Source organism: Micromys minutus (genome assembly GCF_963924665.1).
Source record: "Micromys minutus genome assembly, chromosome: 3".
Lineage (NCBI taxonomy): Eukaryota > Metazoa > Chordata > Mammalia > Rodentia > Muridae > Micromys > Micromys minutus.
The window spans coordinates 63,419,637-63,430,450 of NC_137972.1; the positions used below are offsets into that span (position 1 = coordinate 63,419,637).

The 10,814-nt window shown below is 36.8% G+C and overlaps 1 pseudogene across 1 annotated transcript; it reads left to right on the top strand.

The window, feature by feature from the left end:
* The first annotated feature begins 9,301 nt into the window (after window positions 1–9,301).
* LOC308418930 (starch-binding domain-containing protein 1-like) lies at window positions 9,302–10,127 on the top strand (annotated as a pseudogene). Its single transcript has one exon. The product of its transcript is annotated as a starch-binding domain-containing protein 1-like (transcript).
* The last annotated feature ends 687 nt before the right edge of the window (window positions 10,128–10,814 follow it).

Here is a 10,814-nt window from a genome sequence, read left to right on the forward strand (position 1 = left end):
GGAAAGTTCACACAATGATGACTTTTTCTAATTACAGTAAGTTTATATACATCAAAACATGTCTTTCATATATAGGAATTGCCTTTTGAAAAAAAAATTAATAGTTAAAGACTTTGAGATATTGCTCCACTTTCACAGTTAGAGTCCCACAAGAACACAAATCTAGACACCCATGATGTTAAATATAGCAGTTTTTTTTTTAATTGAGAACCATATATCATCTGTTGTGGATACTTCAGTCTCTGGGAGCAGCCATGAGGCCTGCTAAATAGATTCTGTAGGTTGTGTTCTTATAGTATCTTCGTCTTTTCTTGTTACTACATATTTTCTTCCTCCTTATCTGTGGCATTTCCTTGACTACAATTTTTCCAGATTTTTTACATCCTTCTTTGTTCCATATTTCAGACAAAATGTGAGGGCTTGTGTCCTCACATCATTGTACCTTATTTTCCCAGGTTCATTTTATGTTTGTTTGGGTATTTTTCTGAAGGTAAATGGAATAATAGTGAATCCATATTATAAAGTGCTTTGAGAGGAGGGACAGAGGAGAGTGAATGGGGGAGAATGAGTTCTTGTAAGTAAGTGTATACACTTTTACACATTTTATCAAATTCACAAAATGTAAGTAAGCAAATATACAGTGGGTCCACATATCACCTGATATATATATAGCTTATATTGATGGCAGAATGTTGTACTTGTTGATGTCAGAGTAAGTATAAAATTAAAAAAAAAATGGATCAATATGACTATGAATAATTGGGAAGAAAACCAGGTGAGGAGCTACCATTTTAAACTATATCCCAAGTAGGGTGATCTTTACTTTTTGTTGTTCTTTTGTTTGTTTGTTTTGGGTTATTGTTTGCAGGTCTTGTGTAGGACATACTTGGGACTATAGCAATTGTAGTTTTCTCAGTCTTAGTATCCTAGTCACACAGTTGATAATTACATTGTTTCCTCTAATAGAAGTAAAATTACTTTCTCATAATATTTACTAATTTAGTGGCATAGAGAAAACTCAGTAATTCAGATGTATACTCAAATTTTTTAAATGAGTTACAAGTTTAGTTATTTTCATTAATATATACTTCCTAGTATGTTTCTTAAGCCTAAAATATTCTTTGCAGATGTAATCAGAAAGGAGAGGTGCTAAGAATGAGCAGATCCTTATTTGGGCATCTTCAAGGGTTTACTTATCATCTTCCTGGCAGTCCAGACAAACATACCCTGATCCTGTTTTATTTCTATCCTTTAGTATTATTGCATTTCATCCCATAATTGGCCAACAGGATATTAAACAAACGTGTTTCTAACCACATATTATCCCTGTGGTGAAAAATTTTTTGAGTCATAATTACCAGGCCTTCGTCCCTTAGGCCTCTTTGAAAACACATGGAACACCTACTTACAGCCATGTTATTCTGGAAAAATACCTCACCTAAGGACAATTATACCCTAGCAATTTTGTTCTCCACAAAAGAAAATTGTTGCTCCTAATCCATTCAAATTACATGATTATGATTGCTGGGCTCTTTCAACCTTGAACAGATTGCAACTAGATATTATTCATTTTTAGCCAGCAGAAAACTTTCATTCTACTGAAAGCTTCAGTTACTGAGAAATTTGAACATTTCCCTACTGCCTAACAGCTTACACTCAGAGAGTTTCACTTTGCAATTTCTAGTTCATTGTTCTAATATCTGAGAATACTTTATGCTATACCCCATCCCAAGGAAATTAGTCCCATTACCTTATTTTCAAGTACATGTTTCCTCTCTGAATTATTTAGGAGAAATTATTTTCCATCTATAAAATATATAACTATATACCTTCATGGTTAGATTACATATGTGCTCTATTTTTGATAGAGGTAAAAACTGATTAGGGTTTACAAATGTCATGGTGAACCCTTTACTCTCAGATCAGAGGGGGGATTTGACAGTTCAGTACAAACATATCTTTTTCCGTGGTTGTCAATCAGGCACTTTAAATTAAATAGAGGTCTATTAAAGTCCTAAAAGGGGTTTTGCTGGTGGGCCTGACACCAAGAAGTTCATCCAACTAGACCAGCAGGTAACCTGGATCATAGACCTAGTGTTGTTTTTCACTGAGGATCCTGAACACAGAGAAGTCTTGGTGGTGGTGCTTGTTGGAAATGTTCCTTTTAGGACTACAGTAAGTGAGTACCCAGATCTGATGGGAAATTATGTGCTACAAGGCCAGATACCCATGCACCCTGCCTCTTGGCCCAGAAGATAACTTGGGGAACGGGCCTGGGGAGGCTGTGGTGTGAGCCCCCAGAACATAGACAGTGTTTTTGGGTCATGCTTGTGGCAAACGTTTCTTTCAGGCCCATATTAAGGGAATATCTGTATCTGTCTGCCCGGACCAGAAAGACACTGCTCACAGACCTGAGGCCAAGAAGCTTTTCCACATAGACCAGCAGGTAACCTGAGTTATAAACCTAGGAAGGTTATGCAGTAAGCATCCAGAGTACAGAGAGTGCTTGGGGACAGTGCCCAGGACTTGTCAGTGAGAATCATCATTTGCCTGGGAAAGAATGTTCTGGAATATCAGCTCCAAGGGCACTTTTTCACCTGGGTTAGAGGTGAACTTGACACAAAGGTCCAGGGAAGGCACACCGAGAGTTCTCAGTAAGCAAAGAGTGCAATACTTGCTGGAAAGAGGTCCATATTGGCCTCGTGAAAGAGACAGATCCCCACCATTAGTACTCAGGACCAATGGGCAAGGGACCAAGCACCCAGAGCAACCTCACAGAAGCTCCCTAACCAGAGCACAGAAAACCAACTGAGTACTGGCCACCAGAACTTACTGCTTGTCCACTAAAAGCAGAACAATCAGAAGCAATTTTCTTTCTGAGCCCATGGGCCCTCAGATCCACAGAAGAGACAGGTGCCAGTCATTGACAACAAGACCACAAAAAAAAACACAGACAACAAGATGGAAAGAGGAAAATGAAGGAACTTAAGCAATGGAAACCAAGACACAGTGGCATCATCAGAATCCAGCACTCCCAACTAAGCAACTAGTCAAAAACTCGAGAAAAAGAAGACACTCATACCTAAAATCATACCTCAAGATGATGATGGGGATCTTTGAGAAGAGCATGAATAAATCCCTTAAAGAAGTACTGGAGGACATCCATAAACGAATAGAAGCTTTTAAAGAGAAAACACGAAAATCACTTAAAGAACTACAGGAAAACACACTCAAAGATATGAAAAAATTGAAAATAAAAATGAAAATGGAAATAGTAACAACAAATAAAACACAAAAAGGGACAAACCTGGAGATGGAAAACATAAGAAAAAGTAATCAGGAGTCACAGATGCAAGCACTTCCAACAAACAACAAGAGATGGAAGAAAGAATCTGAGGGGTTGAAGACAACATTAAAAACCTAGACAAAACATTAAGAGAGGGTGCAAAAACCAAAAATCTCCTAACCCAAATTGTCCAGGAGATTCAAGACACAATGAGAAGACCAAACCTAAAGATAATAGCAATAGAAGAGAACAAAGAATATCAACTGAGTGGCACAGTAAATATCTTCAGCAAAATTGTAGATAAAAAACTCCCTTGCCCTTAAGAATGAGATGACCATGACCATAATAGAAGCCCACAGAACTCCAAATAGATTGGCACAGAAATGAAAATCTTCTGTACACATAATAGTCAAAACCTCAATTGTTCAAAACAAAGAAAGAGTACTAAAAACTGTAAAGTAAAAAGTGATATAACATATAAAGGCAGAACAATCAGAATTACACCTGACTTCTCAACTGAGACTGTGAAAGCTAGATGATATTGGACAGACATCATACGAATGTCAGCACAGGTGACTATACTCAGCAAAACTCTTAACCACTGTAGATAGAGAGACCAAGATATTCTAGGACAAAACTAAATTTACACAATATATGACCACAAATACAGCCCTAAAAGAATAATTGATGGAAAATCCAACACAAGAAGGGGAACTACATCCTAGTAAAAGGAAGAAAATAACCAAGCATGAAAACCAAAATAAGAAAGTCACTCAGAAACAATTCTATCCCTAAAAGCAAAAATAACAGTAAATAACAACCACTATTCCTTTTACCTGTTAAAATAAATAGACTCAATTTCCCAATAAAGAGACATAGACGGTCAAACTTGATACATAAACAGAATCCAGCATTTTTATGCATAAAGGAAACTCATCTCAGAGACAAAGACAGACACTATCTCAGAGTAAAGGGCTGGAAATAAACTTTCCAAGAAAACGGCCCCAAGAAAGAAGCGGGAGTAGTCATTCTAATATTTTATAAATTAATTTTTAACCAAAAGTTATTTAAAAAATGAGGAAGGACAATTTTTTTCTCATTACAGGGGAAAATTATCAGAAGGAATCTTCAATCTTTAACATATATGCTCCTCATATAAGAACACTCATATTTATAAAAAATAAACATACTAAATCTCAAAACATGCATATCAGCCCACACAATAATAGTGGCAGACTTCAACATCCCACTCTCATCAATGGACAGATCATGGAAGCAGAAACTTAACAAGAACACAGTGAAGCTAGCGGAGGTTATGAACCAATTGGAATTAATAGACATCTATAAAACAGTTTACCATAAAACAAAAGGATTCACCTTCTTCACAGTACCTCACAGAACCTTCTTTGTAATTGACCATATAGTCGGTCACAAAATAAGCCTCCAAACAAGATTGAAATACTCCAATGAATCCAATCAGATCAGCATGGACTAAGGCTGGTCTTTAATAACAACAAAAACAACAAAAAGCCTATATACACATGAAAGCTGAACAATGTTGTATTCAATGATAGCATACTTGAAGAAGAAATAACAAAAAAATTTGAGAATTTTCTAGAATTTAATGAAAATTAAAACACAAAATACCAAAATGTAAGGATGCAATAAAAGCAGTTCTAAGAGGAAATTTCATAGTTCTGAGTGCCTCCAAAAAGAAACTCAAGAGAGCATACACTAGCAACTTGACAGGACAGTTGAAAGCTCCAGAACTAAAAGAAGCAGATACCCCCAAGAGGAGTGGATGGCAAGAAATAACCAAGATCAGAGCAGATATTAACCAAATATAAACAAAAAGAACCATTCAAAGAATCAACAAAACCAAGAGCTGGTTCTTTGAGAAAATTAACATGATTGATAAACCGTTAGCCAGACTAATGAGAGCATAAAGAGCGAGTATCCAAATGAACAAAATCTGAAAAGAAAGTGAAAAAATGACAACTGAAACTGACGAAATTGAAGAAATCATCAGATGCTACTAGAAAGCCTATATTCAACAAAAGTCAAAAATCTGGAGGAAATTCATGAATTCCTAGTCAGATTCCAGATACCAAATTTAAACCAGGACCAGATAAACCATCTAAATAATCCCACAACACCTAAAGAAATAGAAACATTCATCAAAATCCTCTCAAACAAAAAAAGACCAGGACCATATGGGTTCATTGCAGAATTCTATCAGATATTTATTGATGATGTACTACCAATAATCTCCAAACTATTCCACAAAATACAATCAAATGAACACTACCCAACTCATTTTTAGAAGCAACAAACCCTCATTGCTAAACCACATAAAGACCCTGAAAGGAAAGAGAACTTCACACCAATCTCTCTTATGAACATTGATGCAAATATACTTGTCAAAATAATTGTAAACCCAATCCAAGAATACATCAAAACAATCATTCAGCATGATCAAGTAGGTTTCATCCCTGGGAGGCAGAGATGGTTTAATATAGAAAAAAAAATCCATCAGTGTAACCCACCATATAAACAAACTCAAAAAAAGAGAAAAACACATGGTTATCTCACTAGATGCTGAGAAAGCATTTGACAAAATTCAACATCCCTTCATGTTAACAGTCTTGAAAGGAACAGGAATCAAAGATACCTAAACATAATAAAAGCAATATACAGCAAACCAGTAGCCGACATCAAACTTAAGGGTGTGAAATTTGAAGCAATCTCACTAAAATCAGGGACTAAACAAGGCTGCCCACTCTCCCCCTACCTATTCATCATAATGCTGATAATCCTGGGTGGAGCAATTAGACAGTAAAAGGAAATCAAAAAAATACTAATCGAAAAAAAAAGAAGTAAAAATATCACTATTTGGAGATGACAGGATAGTAAATTAAGTGACCACAAAAATTCCACTAGAGAACATTGACGGCTGATAAACAACTTAAACAAAGTGGCAGAATATACCATTAACTCAAACAAATCAATATCCTTCTCTATCCAAAGGAAAAACTGGATGAGAAGAATTTAGGGAAATGATATCCTTCACAATAGTTACAAACAATATGAAACACCTTGGTGTGACTCTAAGAAAGTGTGACAAGAACTTCAAATGTCTGAAGAAGGAAATTAAAGATCTTAGAAGGTGGAAAGCTTTCCCATGCTCATGGATTGAAGAGATCAACATTGTAACAATGGCCAACTTACCAAAAGCAATCTACAGATTCAATGCACTGCCCATCAAACTTCCAACTAAATTCTTCATAGATTTTGAAAGAGCAATTTGCAAATTCATCTGGAATAACAAAAACCTAGAATTTCAAAATCCATCCTCAAGAAGAAGAAAACATATGCTGGAATAACCATCCCTGACCTCAAGCTATATTACAAGACAAATGTGTTAAAAACCACATGGTACTTGTACAGAGATCAGCACGTTGATCAATGGAACAAGATAGATGATCCAGAAATAAAACTTCACATATGTGGTCACTTGATTTTTGAGAAAGGAGCTGAAAACATTCTTTGGACAAAGGACAGTCTCTTCAACAAATGCTGTTGGCTGAACTGGCAGTCAGCATGCAGAAAAATGAAAATAGATCTTTTTTAAATCGCCTTGTACAAAGCTCAAGTGCAAGTGGATCAAAGATCTTTACATTAAACCAGGTACAATGAAACTATTAAAAAATAAATTAGGGAAAACATTAGAGCATATACGTACAGGGGAAATTTCATGAACAGAGCACCAATGGCTTGTGCTGTAATATCAAGGATCAAGAATTGGGACTTGATGGGATTGAAAAGTTTCTGTAAGGCTAAAAACTGTCAAGAAAATAATGGCAGCCAGCAGAGTGAGAAACAATATTTACCAACCCCACATCTGATAGAGGTCTAATATTCAATATATATAGAGAACTCAAGAAGGTAGATGCCAGAAAATCAAACAATCCCATTAAAATGGCATACAGAGCTAAACAAAATATTCTCAATTGAGGAACATCGAATAGCTGAGAAGCATCCAAGGAAGTGGTCAACATCCCTAGTCATCAGAAGAATGTAAATCAGTTCAACCCTGAGATTCTACCTCGCACAGGTCAGAATGACTAAAACCAAAACTCAGATGACAGCAGATGCTGATGAGGATGCAGAGAAAGAGGAACATTCCTGCACTGTTGCTGGTATTGTAAGCTGTTACTACCACTTGAATTCAGTCTGATGGTTTCTTAAGAAATTGGACATAGTCCTACCTGAAGACCTAGTTATTTCACTTCTGGGCATATACCCCAGAGATGCTCCAACATACATTAATTAAGGACACATGCACCACAATGTTCATGGCAGCCCTATTTATAATATCCAGAAACTGGAAAGTATCAAGATGACCTTCTGTAGATGAATAGATACAAAAATCGTGGTATATTTATACAATGGAATACTACTCAGCTTTTAGAAACAATGATTTTATGAAATTCCTAGGAAAATGGATGCATCTAGAGAATAGCATCCTGATGAGGTAACCCAGTCATAAAAGACCAGAAATAATATGCAGTTACTGATCATTGGATACTAGTCCCAGAAAGCTCTGAATACTCCTGAAACAACTCTCAGGCCATATGAAACTTAAGATAAACGAAGGCCAAAAAGTGAAAGCCCCAGTCTGTCATAGTAAAAAGAAAAAGAAAAAGGTGTATAGAACCCACCCAAAGGGTGGTACACCTGGAAGTTAAATCATTTATAATCCAAGAGATATGAATATAGCCTTGTGGAAATTTTTGTTATTCAAAAATCATTATGTTTGATCAATACACACTAAGGAATCTCTGACTGTTTCCATGTTACATTAAGTTATACATGTAATTTATGATTATGGTAACTAGTAAGTTTTCAATGCAAACTATCAAACCTCTAAAAGTATTTAGTACTGCCAAAATATATTCATATATTGTTATACTAAAATGCCTTTAAAATCTGTACACACATCTCTCTTTAAAAAAAAAATTAAGTTGAAATGGAAAAAAAAATCCTTGATGTGTGTCTCCATGAACAGTATTATTAAAAAGTATGATTATCTAATCAATAACTGAGCTCATTCTATGGTTGGACAAAAAACTCGGCCTTAGTCAGAGCCAAATTCAAAATGTTTTTTTTTTTTTTTTTTTTTTTTTTTTTTTTTTTTTCCTTAGATAGGAACAGACTGACCATAAATCTAGAAATTTTCTAAGTAAGATTTGTTTAAATGTCAGAAAATTACTCGTGTCCAGAATTTGCCTTTTGTTCCATTTTGAAATGTACATCAGGGCCTTGTTATCACTGGATCCAGAAATTTGTTTCAGGAATAAGAAATCCTCTACATATATGAATTTTACTTCTTATCTATGTCCGTGCCAATTTTCCTTCTGTCCCTGATGAAAGTAGACATGGGCTTATAATTTGTATATAGAACAAGAAAAATTGTAGAAGGGTTGGGAAATATTGTCTTTCTGTTATGTCATTCTATTTCTTTGTGGACTCACAGATAATTGTGTATAAAAGATGAAGAGCCATTGACAGAAATGGTAATTAGGCTACAGGTCACAATTCCAACTCTAACAAGACTTTGTGACAAAGTTCCACTTTTCAGTCATGAGTTGCATGGCTCATGTTGTTTTTAATAAAAATTATCTATAAAACTGCTTCTGGAGGTTTCATCAATCCTACACAGCTCAGCCTGGAGTCCATACAGGTGCCAAGATGAGTCATAGCCCAAGATGAATCAGAGGTTTGCAAACAGTTGTACTTAGAAAACATAGTGGTGAAACCTGAAGCTGGGAGGCTCAAATGTGACCAATCTGCACAGACAGTATGCCTGCGAATAATGTCACATTGAGACACAGGCACAGTGATTGACAGAAATTCACAGGTGTTGTGGTACATCCATAGAAAGCTAGGGCTTTGAGAGAGAGGAATTGGAAACCAGCAGTGTCTGCAATGCTGCAATATTTCAGAAAAGCAACCATGATGTCATGCATCCAAATATATACACTTCTAAAAGAGCATCTTTCAGAATGCAAGGGACATTTGATTTTTGAGAGCAAATATCTTGGTATCCTGCCAGAGGCACGGAGACTGTAGACTATTGGAATAGGCCAGGGCAATGGCAGAGAGCATGTTCCTTTTAGAAAGATTCCCAAATCACATTCTAGGGCCAACTCAGAAGTGTTAAGAAATCAAAGCCCAGAATCTTAAACAGAATGGTGACTCCCCAAAGCTCAAGAAACAGTTGTTAAAGAAGCTGGCAATGTGGCTGAAAAACTGCAATCCAGCAGCCTGCTTATGGACAGAGCCAAAGCAGCCAGCCTTGCATAGTCGGCAGGCCATGAGGACTAGGAATTGGTGTCTGGGTACTCATCTTGGGGCGGTTTTAGTTTGGGTGACAGTATTGTGGCCTCTAGGTTAAGACTAAATCAAGGAATGAATGATGGCAGAAACAGTCTTGTGGGAAGAAGAGGCTAGGAAGTAGATGGGAAGCTGCTGTCTCTGGAACCTCAGAAGGTCAGCATCAAGTTCAAGGTGCATTACACCACCAACATGGATATGCAGTTCATTGCAGTAACTGAAGACCATGAGAGTCTTGGGGGATGGAACACATACATCCTATTCCACTACTACAAGGACGGGCTGTGGTCTCATTCTGTCTTCTTGCCTGCAGACACAGTGGTAGAGTGGAAGTTTGTATTAGTAGAGGATAGGGAAGTTACTCTCTGGGGAAAATGCAGCTAATAGCCTACTTCAGACTGGCCATGAGGACAAAGTGGTGCATGGGTGGTGGGCAATTCACTGACTAAGTTTTTGTGGATTGCAAGAGGCTACAGCAAATTATGGAAGAGGCTAAGGCTGCAGAGTACACAGCATACCTTAAAGTAAAAGGGGTGTTCTTTCAAGTGTAGCCATCAGGGTTCTTTCAGATTTACTAGTTTGGCTTTTGTCCAAAATGTAGGAAGGTGTATGCATGCACATAATACTTCCAGTAAGCTAGCACATGTCCCTTGTTTTATTGACGGGCTTGTGCTGACAATGATTGATCACTCTGGGTATCCCTAAGATATGGAATATGTATAGGCAAGGAGAAACTAACCAATGGCATGGGTACAAGACAGAACTCTTAAGATTTCTTAGACTTAGAGAAATTAAAAAAGCCTCATAACACACAGCTAAATCAGCACGGTTTATATTTGATGATAACATCATAGCAAACTAACCAGTAAGGAGTGGAGTGAAACTCCAAAACTCTTGTTAGCATTTATTCCTTTTTAAATGATGAGGATATGTGAGCCATTAGCATTTGCCTTAGTGTTTGAAAGCCTATTGGTCATCCAGGAAGCATGGTTGGATGTGAGATGCTGAGAGGGCTTGAAGGAGACTGGGAATAACAGGTCTGAATCTGGTGCATCTCAACTTTACCTACAGTGCCCTGGTTAGACTATTTCATCTCACTGCACTGTTCCATCCCTACTAGGTCTCAACAATG